Consider the following 15,840-nt stretch of genomic DNA (forward strand, 5'->3'; position numbering starts at 1 on the left):
AGTTAGACGTCTCTAATTTGGTTTGCATATTTTACGTGGTTTAGGGTTTTGGAGAGAGATCTAATCTACCTACGAAAATGAACCACAACGGTGATACTAGTGTTGTCAATAGAAGAGTAAATTGAATCTTCACTATAGTAGGAGAGACAGACACCCGCAAAGCCACTTATGCAATACAAGTTGCATGTCGAGCGTGGAGCAAATCTCATGAACGCGGTCATGAAAGTTAGTCCGGGCCGCTTCATCCCACTATGCCACAAAGATGCAAAGTACTCAAACTAAAGATAACAAGAGCATCAACGCCCACAAAACCATTGTGTTCTACTCGTGCAACCATATATGCATATACACGGCTCGATACCACTCGTAGGATAACGTTGCATAGAAAACAAAAATTTCCTACCGCGAACACGCAATCCAAGCCAAGATGCAATCTAGAAGACGGTAGCAACGAGGGGGTATCGAGTCTCACCCTTGAAGAGATTCCAAAGCCTACAAGATGAGGCTTTTGTTGCTGCGGTAGACGTTCACTTGCCGCTTGCAAAAGCGCGTAGAAGATCTTGATCACGATCGGTTCCGGCGCCATGAACGGGCAGCACCTCCGTACTCGGTCACACGTTCGGTTGTTGATGAAGACGACGTCCACCTCCCCGTTCCAGCGGGCAGCGGAAGTAGTAGCTCCTCTTGAATCCGACAGCACGACGGTGTGGTGTCGGTGGTGGTGGAGAAATCCGGCGGAGCTTCGCTTAAGCGTGCGGGATGTGGTGGAGGAGAGAAACTGCTAGGGTTTGGGGAGAGAGAGGGGTTGGGCGCCGGCCCTCTAAGGGGTGCGGCCAAGGCTGAGGCTTGAAGTGGCCAGCCCCTCTCCTATGCCCCTCATTATATAGGTGGAAGCCCCAAGAGTTCTAGTCCAAGTCTTCGAATAAGACCCCAATACTAAAACCTCCCATATGTGGGAAACCTACTCAAGGAGGGAGTCCTACCCAAGGTGGAACTCCCACCTTTCCTTGAGGTGGGTTGGCCGGCCACCCTAGAGGAGTCCACCTTGGACTCCTCCCCTTTAGGGTTGGCTGGCCATGCAAGGTGGAGTCCCTCCGGGACTCTACTTTCCATGGTGATTTCTTCCGGCCTTTTCTAGAACCTTCTAGAACCTGCCATAAATGCACCGGATCATTTCCAAACTTGGAATATGACTTCCTATATATGAATCTTATTCTCCGGACCATTCCGGAACTCCTCGTGATGTCCGGGATCTCATCCGGGACTCCGAACAAATATTCGAACTCCATTCCATATTCAAGTACTACCATTTCAACATCCAACTTTAAGTGTGTCACCCTACGGTTCGTGAACTATGTGGACATGGTTGAGTACTCACTCCGACCAATAACCAATAGCGGGATCTGGAGATCCATAATGGCTCCCAAATATTCAACGATGACTTTTAGTGATCGAATGAACCATTCACATACAATACCAATTCCCTTTGTCACGCGATATTTTACTTGTCCGAGGTTTGATCTTCGGTATCACTCTATACCTTGTTCAACCTCGTCTCCTGACAAGTACTCTTTACTCGTACCGTGGTATGTGGTCTCTTATGAACTTATTCATATGCTTGCAAGACATTAGACGACATTCCACCGAGAGGGCCCAGAGTATATCTATCCGTCATCGGGATGGACAAATCCCACTCGTTGATCCATATGCCTCAACTCATACTTTCCGGATACTTAATCCCACCTTTATAGCCACCCATTTACGCAGTGGTGTTTGGTGTAATCAAAGTACCTTTCCGGTATAAGTGATTTATATGATCTCATGGTCATAAGGACTAGGTAACTATGTATCGAAAGCTTATAGAAAATAACTTAATGACGAGATCTTATGCTACGCTTAATTGGGTGTATCCATTACATCATTCATATAATGATATAACCTTGTTATTAATAACATCCAATGTTCATGATTATGAAACTAATCATCCATTAATCAACAAGCTAGTTTAAGAGGCATACTAGGGACTTCTTTGTTGTCTACATATCACACATGTACTAATGTTTCGGTTAATACAATTATAGCATGACATATAAACATTTATCATAAACATAGAGATATAAATAATAACCACTTTATTATTGCCTCTAGGGCATTACTCCTTCAGAGGGTGGCGGCGGCCCAGGACGAACAAGCGAGGCTGATCAACATGGCCTTTAGCGGCGGCGGCAGCATGTTCCCCGGCCAATGGCCGACGCAAGGTACAACCAGTTCCCCGTCGTCCTTCTCCCCTTCGCTGTACTCGCCGTCGCCGACTGCCGTGTTCCAAGAGGGCGCCCACGTCCAACCGTCCAGGTCCACGACGTCGCCGCCCGAGATTGACGTCGGCGGTGGTGGCCTGTTCGAGGACACCTCGCCGGCCCTGCGACGAGGGCCGCTCCCGTTCGGTGCGATGGCGGCGCCGAACGAAGAGGAGATCCACGAGATGATCACCTCCGGCTCCATGGCCGCCGCTGCGAGCCCGGGGTTCTTCATGGCCGCCGCCGCTGCGTGCCCGGGGTTCTTCACGCAAGAGGAGACGAGGGCGACGACAGCTGTGGCGGCGCGCAACGGGCATCGGGAGGATGTTGCCGACGGAAGCCAAGCCGTCGAAGAAGACGACGAAGAAGAAGAGCCAACTCAAGCCGCCGCCAACCTGTCGAAGGGGAAGAAGAAGAGGAAGAAGGACTCGCCGCCTGCCGAACCGCGTATCAAATGGACGCCGAAGGAAGAGTAGTGCCTCGCCGAAGCTTGGATGACCGTGTCCACGAACGGCATAATCGGGGCCAATCAGTCGTTCGACACATACTGGCTTCGAGTGAATTAGGCGTACGAGGAACGCAAACTCGTCGATCCCTACTTCAACAAGACGAACATGAACGTGTACCGGGGAGAGAAGGCAATGGCCACCCATTGGGGGATCATGCAGACGGCGTGCAGCAAATGGCACGGCATACAGGAGGAGGTCGAGAAACGGCCGATCAGCGGCCACGACTTGGAGCAAAAGGTATGCTCCGCCGACCCTGCATCACCGAGGTACATCGTCGTTACCTGACCCGTATCGCCGTGCTCTATTTTCCCCAGCTGCGCCGAGCTTTGGACATGTACACGGACGACACCGGCCTGCATTTCAAGTTCCTCAACGTCTACGCCCGCCTCGAGAATTGCGAGAAGTGGAAGGAAACTCGCACGACCCTCTCGAAGAGCAAGACCGAGCAGTACAACCCCGACGCTCCGGCGGCTTGCGTGGCGGAAGGGCGCCCTGAACTCGGCCAGAAGAAGCTGAAAGAGCTCAAACGGACGGACAATCCCGCCGACAGGATGCAGGCATCGATCGACAAGTGCTGGGCCGACTTGAGGTCGCACGCCGACGGGAGGAACGACAAGTTCGACGGTAGGTGGCGGGAGATGCTCGCCAACCAAGGCGTCCGGATCGCCCTGCTGAAGACGACGGCGGCGGCGAAGAAGAGGAACACAGACTTGGCGTTCCTCATGGGTGGCGGCGACATGGAACTGATGGACGAGGAGACGAGGAATTGGTACCAGGGCCACCGCAGCGACATCCTCCGAGCCACTCCGGCCAGTCCTTCGTCGTCTCCGCCGGCTCCTACCTCGTCTACCTCACAATCTACCTCGTCGACTGCGGCTGCTTCGACGTCCACTGCCGCTGCTTCCTCGTCGCCCGCAGCAGCCGCTTCGGCCACGGCGTGTGAGGGAACTGGTCCGTCGGACACTGCCGTGCCGACCGGGACTGCCGACGAGCCTGTCTCCGTGTAATTTCCCTCCGATCGCCGATCTGTGGCTGATCCTTTTGCTCCTTTTGCCGATCAACTGGCCGTACTTGTAGCGCGGGACGGCGATTTGTTTGAATTTAAACTCTATCCGCCGAACTCCGGGTGGACGACTGGAAATACGGTACTCCCCACGACTTAATTTCGTCCAATCTGGCGGTTGTTTCGTCCGGATTTGGGCGTGGGGAGCGCCAACGAGTGGGGATGCTCTTATTGTGGGTTGCAACTGATATTTTTCCAGTTGCACATGTGTTGTAATTGGGATTTTCCCGGTTACATGTAGGTTACAAGTAACGGTTTTGCAGTTGCACTTTGGTTGCAACTGGGAATTTTTTAGTTGCACACGAGTTACAACTTTTGCATGAAATATACAAGTATATCTTTCTATTACTTTTTTAGAAGCTTCTATTACTTTAAGCTAACTAAAAAAGCAGCATCATTTGTTGTTGCGGTGGCTGCTTCCATGGCCTTATCTATAGGCCTAGGCAATGCCTGGGAGCCCACCGTTAAACTAACAAAAACCTGAAAAGGCCAATGCAGCCCACGAAGAGCGAACGAGAATGTCACCAGCGAGAAAGCCATTGTGAAAATTAAACACGTACGTTAATAATCTGCTGACGCGATGACTGAGATTTAACCTGATCTCCAGGTGCTCCCTAAATTTATATGAAGACAGTATATACTCTTCTGTTGTATTGACTATTGACCAACTAATCCAGTCTTTCCAGTTTAGGTACTAACTAGCACCAGGAGACACACTTCATATTGGACTAAAGTTTAAAAGTTGCCTAGGGTGTTTTCTACAACCTAAATGAAAGATAAATGCGCTAAGGTGGAGTTGAGACGTTGGGTTCTTCACTATAAATGTATGCTAGGTGTATGATGAATTGTTGTTGCCTTTATTGAAAATATTGGAACCCTAGGATTTGTGTATTGTATTGCCATAACCCTTTGGAGGTATATATAGATGTACAAAGGGGAGGTAGATTTGGAGTACAAGATGGTACCAAATCCTAGTATATCTCTATCCTAATTTACATGTATAGTCTAACATCCCCCCTCGGTCGTAGTGGGAGTGAAGCGGACGCTTTCGACTGGATTTGAAGGCTTGAGCTTCCATCCTCTTCTCCTCCTTGTCATCATCAGCGTCCCCGTCAGGTACCTCCTCTTCCCTCCCGCAGTCACAGCGGGAGTGTCGTGGGCGCAAGTGATGACGCGACGCTATTGACTGGAGTTCTTGAGTTGTCGTAGACATTTTGTTGATGTCGATGTCGAGGTAGCCGAGCATGATGTAGCCGTGGTCGAGGTATGGTCGATGTCGTAGTCGTCATATGTGGTGTAGCCGTATTCGACGAAGGCGCAAACAATTGCGCGTTTTTGTTCATAGGGTTTTAGGTTTTGCACGGCGGCGGCAGCGGGTTTTTGTCATAGCGCGGCGGCGGCATTGATTCTGCGATGGCGGCGGGTTTTGTCGTAGTGCGGCGGAGGCAGCGGTTCTACGGCGGCGGCGGTTTTTTTTTATAGTGCGGCGGCGGCATCGGGTCTGCGGCAGCGGCGGTTTTTTGTGCGGCGGCGGCTAAAAGCGGTGGTGGCGGGTTGTAGTGTTTTGGTTGTAGGCGACGGCAGTATTGACGAAGATGTCGATGAAGATCATATTAATGTAGACCTTGGCGATGTAGTTGGCGATGTAGAACTCGACTTAAATGTTGGTGTAGTCGTACGACTTGATATGTAGTTGTTGAGCGTGGTGTAGTTCGCGGTGCAGTGCAGATCGTTGGTGTAGTTCACGTAGCATGATCGTAGACCGTGGTGTTGGTGTAGGTGTATGCCATCCATGTATTGATGTGTAAACTCATTGTTGCAGGGCGGGTGGCGATGCTAGCTGCTGCTCCTGGCTGGTCACGCATGCATGCCACTAGTAGATAATCTATCATCAGTACCGGTTCCAGAGGGGCATTAGTACCGGTTCCAGAGGGGCATTAGTACCGGTTGAGCAACCGGTATTAATTATCCGGCACTAAAGGCCCCCCCTTTCGTACCGGTTGCTTACGAACCGGTATAAAAGGCCCTCCACGTGGGCCACCAGAAGAGCTCAGGGCCAAGGAGCTTTGGTACCAGTTGGTAATACGAACCGGTACCAAAGGTTCCCACCCGCGGCAGGGAATTTGCCCAAATCTCTGCCGCGGCAGAGAATTGGTTTTTTAGGGTTTTTGGAGGGGTTTAGGGATATCGGTTTGTTTCATATCGCGTCGATGCACCAAAAACACGTTTGGGTTTAGGTAGTACATGAAGATCAAGATGATGCATAGCAAGTTGGTGCATATAATATAACACACATGTTATTGCATAAGATCGCAAATTAAGTAGCACTATGCATGAAGATCGATCTTCATGCATAGTGGTACTCTCCGAGGCGTACTCTATATATGTCTATTACATGTAGCATAGTGGTACTCTTCGAGTCAACTATATATGTAACATGTACATCTTCATTCATAGTGGTACTCTGCGAGTGGTGGTATAACGTCCCGAAGGAAAAATCCCGCCAATTCCTCGCCTATTGCTATGAAGCGGTCATCGATTGAGAGCTTGTTCCGCTTTCTTGCCAACTATAAAAGAATAAGATACAAATGAATACATGAAACAACTATTACTGAAACTCAGCACAACTTATGATAACAAAACAAATTTGTGAAGATTGTTTTTGTACCTCTTTATTTCTTTCATTATTCGTTCTCTCGCTGACAATTCTGCGGATGTACTCGCAAACGAAGAATCCACAGAGATCGGTCCCCGGAGGTTGTTGCGGGCATTTCTTTACAAGAATATAATTCAATCAAACAATAGTCAAGTATGATAATTAAAAGGTGTGTGGACCTAGGTAGTACTACTTACTTTCGCACGCCATCGCAGCTTCGGTGTCCATTCACGGGACGTATCTTCCTTGATGAAAGTTTGCCATACGCTGCTCGACAAAAGAAAATGCATAAAAGAGTTATCAATTAGTTCAAAGCAGGAAATTAACGAAACAAACCGATAAGAATTAAAATTACCTTCTGAGCATTAAAAAACAAGACACGTATAGTTCCGATTTTTTGCTTAGTGAGTCAAAGACTTCAACTTCTCCAATTTCCAAATTGATGACGAGAAGAATAAAGTGAAACCTACGCACGTTTCAATATGTAGTGTCATATATATAAGTCATTAGTTAAAATTTTGACATACGGTGAGCAAAATATAATGTGTTATAAGACAAGTAAGACTCACTCGAAGTTGTAAGGCCAAATTATTAGCTTTTTGTCACGTTGTCGCTTCAAAAACCTTAGCAAAGTCTGCGGTGTATCCTTGTTATAGAGGGGATTCTCTATGGTTTTAACATGCATTGTGTGCGGGTCAATGAACCCAATGTCTGTGATATCGTCCCTTTTGCATTCGAGCATCTTCGATCTGCATAATATAGCGCACAAAAGATTATAATCTGCAGACAATGAACGACTTCTCAAATTAAATAAATAAATCACTTACAGACAATAGCAACTGATGATTGATTTGTCGAGGGCCCGGAGATTGTATAACTGAAAGAGTTCGGTGAAGTCAACGTTCACACAGTACTCTCGGAAGTAGTGCTCTTCCCTAACTCGCACCATGATAGTCTCGATCCCTTCCTTTGAGGCCTTAAGGTACCACGAATGCAAGTTACGCATACATGTTGGTACCTTCCTGAGATTCTCGACCAAATCTTTCCCTTGAATAAACTGATATGCTCGTTCAGCGAAGGCGTAATCAGTTGCGTCTTGTCGAGAACTTTGAACGGTCTTCCCGTCAAACACCTTGAGAGGGGCGACCGATTGAACGGGTTGTTGTCCGAGCTGGTAGACACTGTGTATCCCTTTTATCTCCTTGATACTCGATTGAACGGGTTTTGTCGCCTCGATCATCTTGTCATACGACCTTTCAATAGAACACGCATAGTCAGATGGCGGCGATGGTACAGGGTCATATAGATTGTCAACGGTACGCACAACTTTCACCGGATCTAGTGTCTTCTCGAAAGGTATCTCTGGCACTTTCGGTGCAAACCATTTCTTCAACTCGGCCTGAATGGCCTCCGCGTTTTCCTCTGGAGTTTTTTCCCAAGGTAACTTCTCAGTAGGCGGCAGTTGTTTCTCCTTTCTAGCTTTCTTCCTAGGCGGCGTACCGTTCCGCTTAACGGACGCTGTCTTACGTCGCGGAGGATCTCGAGATGGTGGACTCACGCTGGGGTCCCTCTCAGGTAGGTGTGGACTTGGCTGCTCACCAGGACTGCCACCAGGAGGAGTCGATGGCATTTGCTGCTCATGTGTAGGAGTCGGTGGCCTTTGCAAAAGGACGACGTACTTCTTCGGCCATAGGGCGAAACCGTGCTTGACATCGGCCAGTGTCCTCTCATCTTCACCTCTAGGAATATCAAGCTCCACTGTTTCAAAACCCGGAACAACTTCATCCACCCCGACACGAACACAGCCAGGTGGAATGGGCATATGATGGTGCATTGCTCCATCTTCACTTGGGTACACATAGCCGACCGCCACCTTAACGGACGCGGTCCCGAATAACATATGTAGCTCGCAATCTGTCTTCTCCGTGACATAATCCACGGGGTAGCTTCCTCCACATCCGTCAAGATGCGAGGAACCGACACCGCTTCTTCACCGAGATGGGGCAGCATCGGCTTGTGGATCCCTGTAGAAACAGCGGCTGATCGGGTGCCCTCTCGATTTCTCTCAAGAGCCTCCACCCTAGTTAACAATTCCGTTACATTGTCGGCGTCCTTCTTCTTCTTTCGCGAACGGCTTCTATAAGTGTCGGCGCTGTCCGGCCACGCTTCCTTCATGGTGAGACCCGGGCGAGCTCGTACCCGTCCAACATGTTCGGGGTTCCCCGGAGCGAGTGTCGGCTCGTCATTCTCTCGATCGGGAATGTACTCTCCTTTCCGACCTTTTCAATTGCATCTACAAGCTTCGGTACAATTGCCTCAATTTTTTCCTTCCATTTTCCCTTCGCAACGATCAGCCCTGTCTTTGGGTCCAACCCTGCCCCATGAGCGAACAACCAGAACTTGGACCGTTCGGGCCAGTCCCATGTCTGTGGAGTGATTCCATGATCAAACAGTTTATTCTCAAACGCTGTCCACTTCGGAATGGCACTCTTGTAGCCACCTGACCCCAAATGATGCGGAAGTTTCTTCTTTGCAGCATTTTCGGTATTTTTCTTCGATCGGGACACAAAAGTAGACGATTTCTTATACTCCTTAAATGCGGCCCAGTGATCTTTTATCTTCACTAGATTATCATCGAATACTGGATCTTCATTCTTATATTTGTCCCATAAATTTTTCTTGAAGCTCTGGAATTGTATGGCCATCTTCTTCAATGTCCATTCCTTGACTTTATTCTTCTGGCCTTCCGTCATGTCTTCCGGTAGGCTGAACTTTGTCAGTAGCGTGTCCCAAAGAAAATTTTTCATCGTGTCGTTGACATAACTAGCACCACTCTCCGGGTTCTTCGGCTTATGCCACTCTTGAATGCTGATCGGTACATGGTCCCTAACAATAACTCCGGATTGACTTGTAAATTTGCGGCAAAACTCCTTGGGATGAACTGGTTCACCATTATCCTTGAATGCCGTGAGGGCTAACCTGCCCTCGCCCTTTAGCACCCGCGTCGGGCCTCGTTTTGTTCTAACAGACTTGCGCGATGATCCAGAAGGCTAAAAGAAAAAATTATTCGTTAATAAGTGCAATACAAATAAATGAATGCATCTAGGGATGAACACAGACTAATTGATACATAGATATACACCTCGCCGGAGTTTGTGATGGACACTTCATTGTCTTTTCTAACTTGTTCAGACTCAAGTCCCTCGCCAAAATCATTCAGAAAGTCTTGGTACTCGTTGTCATCTCCATCGTCGGGTTCCGGACCACGGGCACTCTCATAGATCAATTTCTGCACCGCTTCTTCCCCCTCCTCATCTCGGACGAAGGTGCCGTCCTCCATACCTCAATGTCACTGCAAAATGAAGAAAGCAATTAATAGCATAATCATGTGAAATACAAACACATATGCCCTCCTTTTGAAATGAATATGCCAAACAAAAACACAAGCATGCCCTTAAGAAAACTTAGTTGTGGTACTTTCTATCTATCCAGATTTCACCTTGTGATGTTCATATGTTTATGTAGTTCAAGAACTATCAATTCCAATCCATGCCAACAAATAGAACACTTTGCTCTGTTTCCCTACATTTATATATTTAGTTTAATATTCATGATAAAGGAACTCGGCACGACCATACCTCCTAACAATCTTACAGTTCATTTGCAGAGACAAAATCAACTTCGAAATTCACTGCTCAAATAATGTAGAATGGATGCGTTTTGGCAATATATGAACATTATGGATAACAACGGACACAACACTGGCCAGCTAATCCCGAAGTCTTTGCGAGTTCACATGTAACTACGGACACACAAATGGCACCCAAGTTCAGAGTTGAGCTACATACTAGTTGAGCTCACAATACCTAGTTTGTTCTTTCCAATCCGATCTCTTATGCACTAAGGCAAGAAGTGACAATATTGCAATCAATATTTAGAAAGGCACTGAAATCAAACACAACAAATCAAGTTGTTCAGAATTTAGAAAAAATGGTGCTATTTAACTAATTAGGAAGTCGTTCTGCGGCGTCATCTCCCCGGTCCACCGCCCTTGCCCGCATCGCCGTCCCCTCATCCATCAGCGCGGCCACCCCTCGACCAGCTCTACCTCTCCAAGGCCAAAGGCGCCGCCGCGCAGGGCCCGAAGACCGTCACGCAGGTGGCGCTCGCCCGCCAGGTCTCCGACGAGCGATGCTGTCCCAGCGCCTCAAGCTGTCCCAGCGCCCGGCACGTGGACGCGGCACTGCTCCACGGCGAGGTACGCCGCGACCGCGTACAGCCTGGCCTCCTGGAGCCTCCGTGAGGCGCGCCGCTACTGGTCGGCCGTGTGCTGGGCGCTCGCCATCAGGGCCGACGCGGCGGCGAGATGTCGCTGGACGCGTCATCGAGGGACCGCCGCGCGAGGTCGATCCTGGCGCGAGTGGCCTCGGTGGCGGGCGCGCGCACCGGCCTCGCGAGGCTCCCCCGCGCGTTCGCCATGGACCTGCAGCGCGCCGCACCGGCCCCGCGACGGCTCCTGCATCGACTACGCGCCGCGCGCTCACCACCTCACCCCTGCCCGTCGACGCCACCGAGCTCGCCTTCGACCTCGACGATAGCCTCGCGGAGGCGGAGCCGTCGACCGAGCCTTACGCCCGAGACCTCCTCGCCGTCGAACACCTTGCGGGCGGCGATGAGGGGTGGCGGCAAAAAGGAGGAGAGGGCCGGGGAGGTACCTGTGGGCGGGGGCGGCTGCGTCGGCGGTGGCGGCTGCGTCTGCGGCGGCGGCTTCATCGGCGGCGGCGTGGGTGCGTCGGCGGCGTGGGTGCGTCGGCGGCGTCGGGGCTCTGCTGTCGCGCGGGGGAGAAAGAAGAGGAATTGGGGATTTTTGGTCGCGCGGCTAAGGTTAAACGAGGGGGATGGCCTTTAGTACCGGTTGGTACCACCAACCGGTACGAAAGACCTTTCATACCGGTTGGTGATACCAACCGGTACTAAAGGGTTTTTTTTTTGTTTTTTTTCTTTTACTGTTTTCTTTTCTTTTGCTGTTTTTTTTTCTTTTACTGTTTTCTTCTTTCTTTTCTGTTTCTTTTTTCTTTTATTTTGTGTTTCTTTTCTTTTCTTTTCATTTTCTATTTCTTTTCATTTTCTATTTCTTTTCTTTTCATCTTCTATTTCTTTTCATTTTCTATTTTTTTTCTTTTCATTTTCGTTCCCCTTTCTTTTGTGTTTCTTTTCTTTTATATTTCTTTTCTATTTATTTTGTTTTATGTTTCTTCTTTCTTTTCTTTTCTATTTTTTCTTTTCTTTTGTGTTTCTTTTCTTTTCTTTTTATTTTCTATTTCTTTTCTTTTCTATTTGTTTTCTATTTCTATTTCTTTTTTCGTTTGTTTTCTTTTCTATTTGTTTTCTATATCCTTTTTTATATTTCTTTTCTATATATTTTCTAATTCTTTTCTATATATTATCTATTTCTATTCTTTACTCCTGCCACGACGCCGTCCGCGCGGGAAACTTTCCCTCCACGTACGATGGAAAAAGGCGGGAAAGAAAGGGTGGGAATACATTTTTATTACGAGTGAACTCGAATTAAAAGTACATAGCTTAACTGAAAATTAAAGATACATGGCCAAATTCTACTGTTGGAGTCATTCAGTCATACTCGTGCCTAGCCATGTAGTAGTCGCCACTCTAGTCGTCGTAGTCGCCGTCATCATCGTCGCTGGCATCAGGGTCGCGGTACTCGAACGTCGGCGGGTGAGCACGCGTGGGCTGGGACTGAGGGTAGTGCAGGCGGGGGCCACGGTAGGCCATGACGCCCTGGAGAGTCCGGCCGCGCCACCACAGCCGACGGCCGACCTCGTTGAAATTCGGAGGAGGCGGGCCGCCCTCCTCGTGCCTGGCAAGCGCCCTCTCACGCCGATTGATGAAGAAGCTTTCCCAAGTCGGGCTGTAGTCGGGATGCCACTGGGGATTCCTCCGCTGCTCTGGCGTGAGCTCGAAGTAGTAGTGGTTCGTGATGGCCATCTCGCGCGCCACACCTAGAGGGACTGGAGGGACTGATGACCCACAAGTATAGGGGGTGTATCGTAGTATCTTCTATAAGTAAGAATGTCGATCCCAACGAGGAGCAGAAGGTGTTGACAAGCAGTTTCGATGAAGGATTCACTGTAAATGCTCACGTGACAAGTATTCGGGGGTTTTGATGTAACAGATGAACAAAGTATAAGTAAGTAAAATGCGAGAGAAATAATTGCAGCGAGTGGCCCAATCCTTTTTAGCACAAAGGACAAGCCGGTTTGTTTACTTATAATGACCAAACGTTCTCGAGGACACACGGGATTTTAGTCTAGTGCTTTCGCTACATACATCTAATTAATCTTCATTGTTTTGATAAGTGTTGTGTGGGTGAACCTATGCTAATGTACCGCCCTTCCTAGGACTAATACATACTTGTGATTATACCCCTTGCAAGCATCCGCAACTACAAGAAAGTAATTAAGATAAATCTAACCACAGACCTTAAACTCGAGATCCTCGCGATCCCTCCCGCATCGATATACCAACGGGGTTTAGGTTTCGTCACTCCGGCAACCCCGCAATTGGCAAACGAGTACAAGATGCATTCCCCTAGGCCCATAAATGGTGAAGTGTCGTGTAGTCGACGTTCACACGACACCACTAGAAGAATGACACCACAACTTAAATATCATAACATTGAATATTACTCAACCATAATTCACTACTAACATTTAGACTTCACCCATGTCCTCAAGAACTAAACGAACTACTCACGAGACATCATATGGAACATGATCAAAGGTGATATGATGATGAATAACAATCTGAACATAAACCTTGGTTCAATGGTTTCACTCAATAGCATCAATAACAAGTAGAAATCAGTACCGGGAGAGTTTCCCCTATCAAACAATCAAGATCAAACCCAAATTGCTACAGCGGTGACGATGTCCAGCGGTGGAGATGACGATGATGATGGTGGAGATGATGATGATGGTGATGGAGATGATGTCCAGCTCGATGGCGGTGACGATGGCGTCGATTTCCCCCTCCGGGAGGGAATTTCCCCGGCGGATTCCTGCCCGCCGGAGAGCTCTTTTCTCTCTGGTGTTCTCCGCCCCGCAGAGGCGGCTGTAACCCTTCGTGAGGATCCCTCTGTGGCTTAGGTCTTCGGGACGAAGGGTTTCGCGAAGAAAAGGAGGCGAAAGGGGCTGTGGGGCCCCCACACCACAAGGTGGCGCGGCCAGGCCATGGGCCGCGCCGCCCTATGGTCTGGGCCCACCTTGGGTCCAGCTGGCTCCCCCTTCCGGCTTCCTTCGTCATCTGGAAAAATAGGATTTTTGGTGAAATTTCCTTCCACAGCTTGATCTTCCGAAATATTGCATCCTCGACGGTGCTTTTTCCAAGCAGAATCCTCGGCTCCGGTGCGCGATCTCCAAATAATCATGAAACATGCAAAATAGATGAAATAACATAAGTATTGTGTCCCAATATGAAATATATAAATGAATAACAGCAAATTATGATATAAAATAGTGATGCAAATTGGACGTATCAACTCCCCCCAAGCTTAGACTTCGCTTGTCCCCAAGCGAAACTGAACTCGGTAAACAGGTGACGTGGGCACTACCCTTCGGGTAACCCACATTACCCTATCCTGTATTGATTAATTGAAGGCCCATGAAGACACCTGAAGGCGAGATGGGCCACCAGGACGGCGCACCAGAAGGTTCCTTGACGGGCAAGGCAAGGAAACGATCGAACAAGGAAAGATTAGATCTAATCTACTATAAACCTAGTCGTACTCGGTTAGGACCCTTGAGACCTGGCCTCCTATATAAAGATCAGGAGAGGGCCTACCGTGGGACACAATCAATCTTAGCCATCTTAGCCAGAGAAAGCTTAGAGCTAGGGCATCTTATCAATAGCCATCTCGACGAGATCTCAGCCGAACTATTCGGCACCCCATTGTAACCCGTTATCATCATAATCAAGAACAGACAGGCAGGACGTAAGGGTTTTACCTCATCGAGGGCCCCGAACCTGGGTAAATTGCTTTCCCCGCTTGTCTGCGAACCGATGTCTCGTGTCAGCTTACAGGATTCCGTCAACCCTAAGCCCCTATCGGAGGGCATTGGCGAGGAGTACCCTCGACAATTGGCGCCGTCTGTGGGAACCCTGTCGGCACAAGGCAGAGCATCGGCAGATCCGATCATGACACCGGCGGTTTCGCCGGCAGCTTCATCAGCAGCTTCATCGGCACCATCGTCACCGACCCTGGGAAGCCCGATCCGATTCGGCTCCTACGAGTTTACTCCACACAGCGATTCCTCCCGCTCGAACTTTTCAGATCTACAAGGAAACATGGAGATGACCTTCGGCAGCGTTCACTACAACGTCAACGCAGAGGGAATCCTTCGACTGCTGGAATCCCCCACTTCCGGGTTGGCGGGATCAAGCGCGTCGTCATCACTCGACCTGTCGGCTGGACTGACGGGATCGACGTGCTCTCCTGAGCCCTCAACTCCCTGCTCGGCGTGCTCCATGTCGGTAGGATCGGATGATTCCGCATCCTCGAAACTAACTTCATACTACTGCCTGAACTATGACACCAGGCACGGGCTGGGATCAAGCGACACGCCGTTCATCTGCAACGCCCAGTATTCATCGGGAGAGGACAGTATCGACAGCATCATCCAGGGAACCACCCGAAGGGCGGCACACCATCAGGTTTATGTCGCCAATAACACGGGAAATGCAAGGCGCGGAGGAAACGAGGACCATACCCCCCGTTCCAGTAGAAGGGCAAGTTTTGAAAACAGCGCCAGCAACCGCGACAGCGATTATACTATCGCGGATGAAGAGTGGGCAGCGGCAAGGGAAGCAGTACTCAACAACACGCCGCTCCCCGCAGGAACTTCAGTTGGAACCCACAATGCTTATCGCTCCATACTAGAGAAAAACCGAGAGCACCTGTCGAAAGAGCAGGCTACCCTCGAGAGACGCCTATCTGCGGCGGATCGATCCAGCGAACGGCGAAGGGGCTCGCAAGGGAGTGCCTCCCGAAACACTCACGGAACAGGCAAGAACCGGTCAAGACTATCCAGGCTTTCAGAAGATGATGCCAGAGAAATAACGTCGAATCTGACCAAATCCTTTATGACTATGGATACCGCCGGCATGCCACGACCGAAGACCATCGCAGGAGCAACGGCTAACCTCGCCGCTTACCTCATCAACCAGCGCCCCGAAGGATCCATGGCCCAAGCTCATCGAGGTGCCCTGGAGAGTCTCGCAATATTGGGGAACAACCTA

Source organism: Lolium rigidum, chromosome 4 (assembly GCF_022539505.1).
Source record: "Lolium rigidum isolate FL_2022 chromosome 4, APGP_CSIRO_Lrig_0.1, whole genome shotgun sequence".
Lineage (NCBI taxonomy): Eukaryota > Viridiplantae > Streptophyta > Magnoliopsida > Poales > Poaceae > Lolium > Lolium rigidum.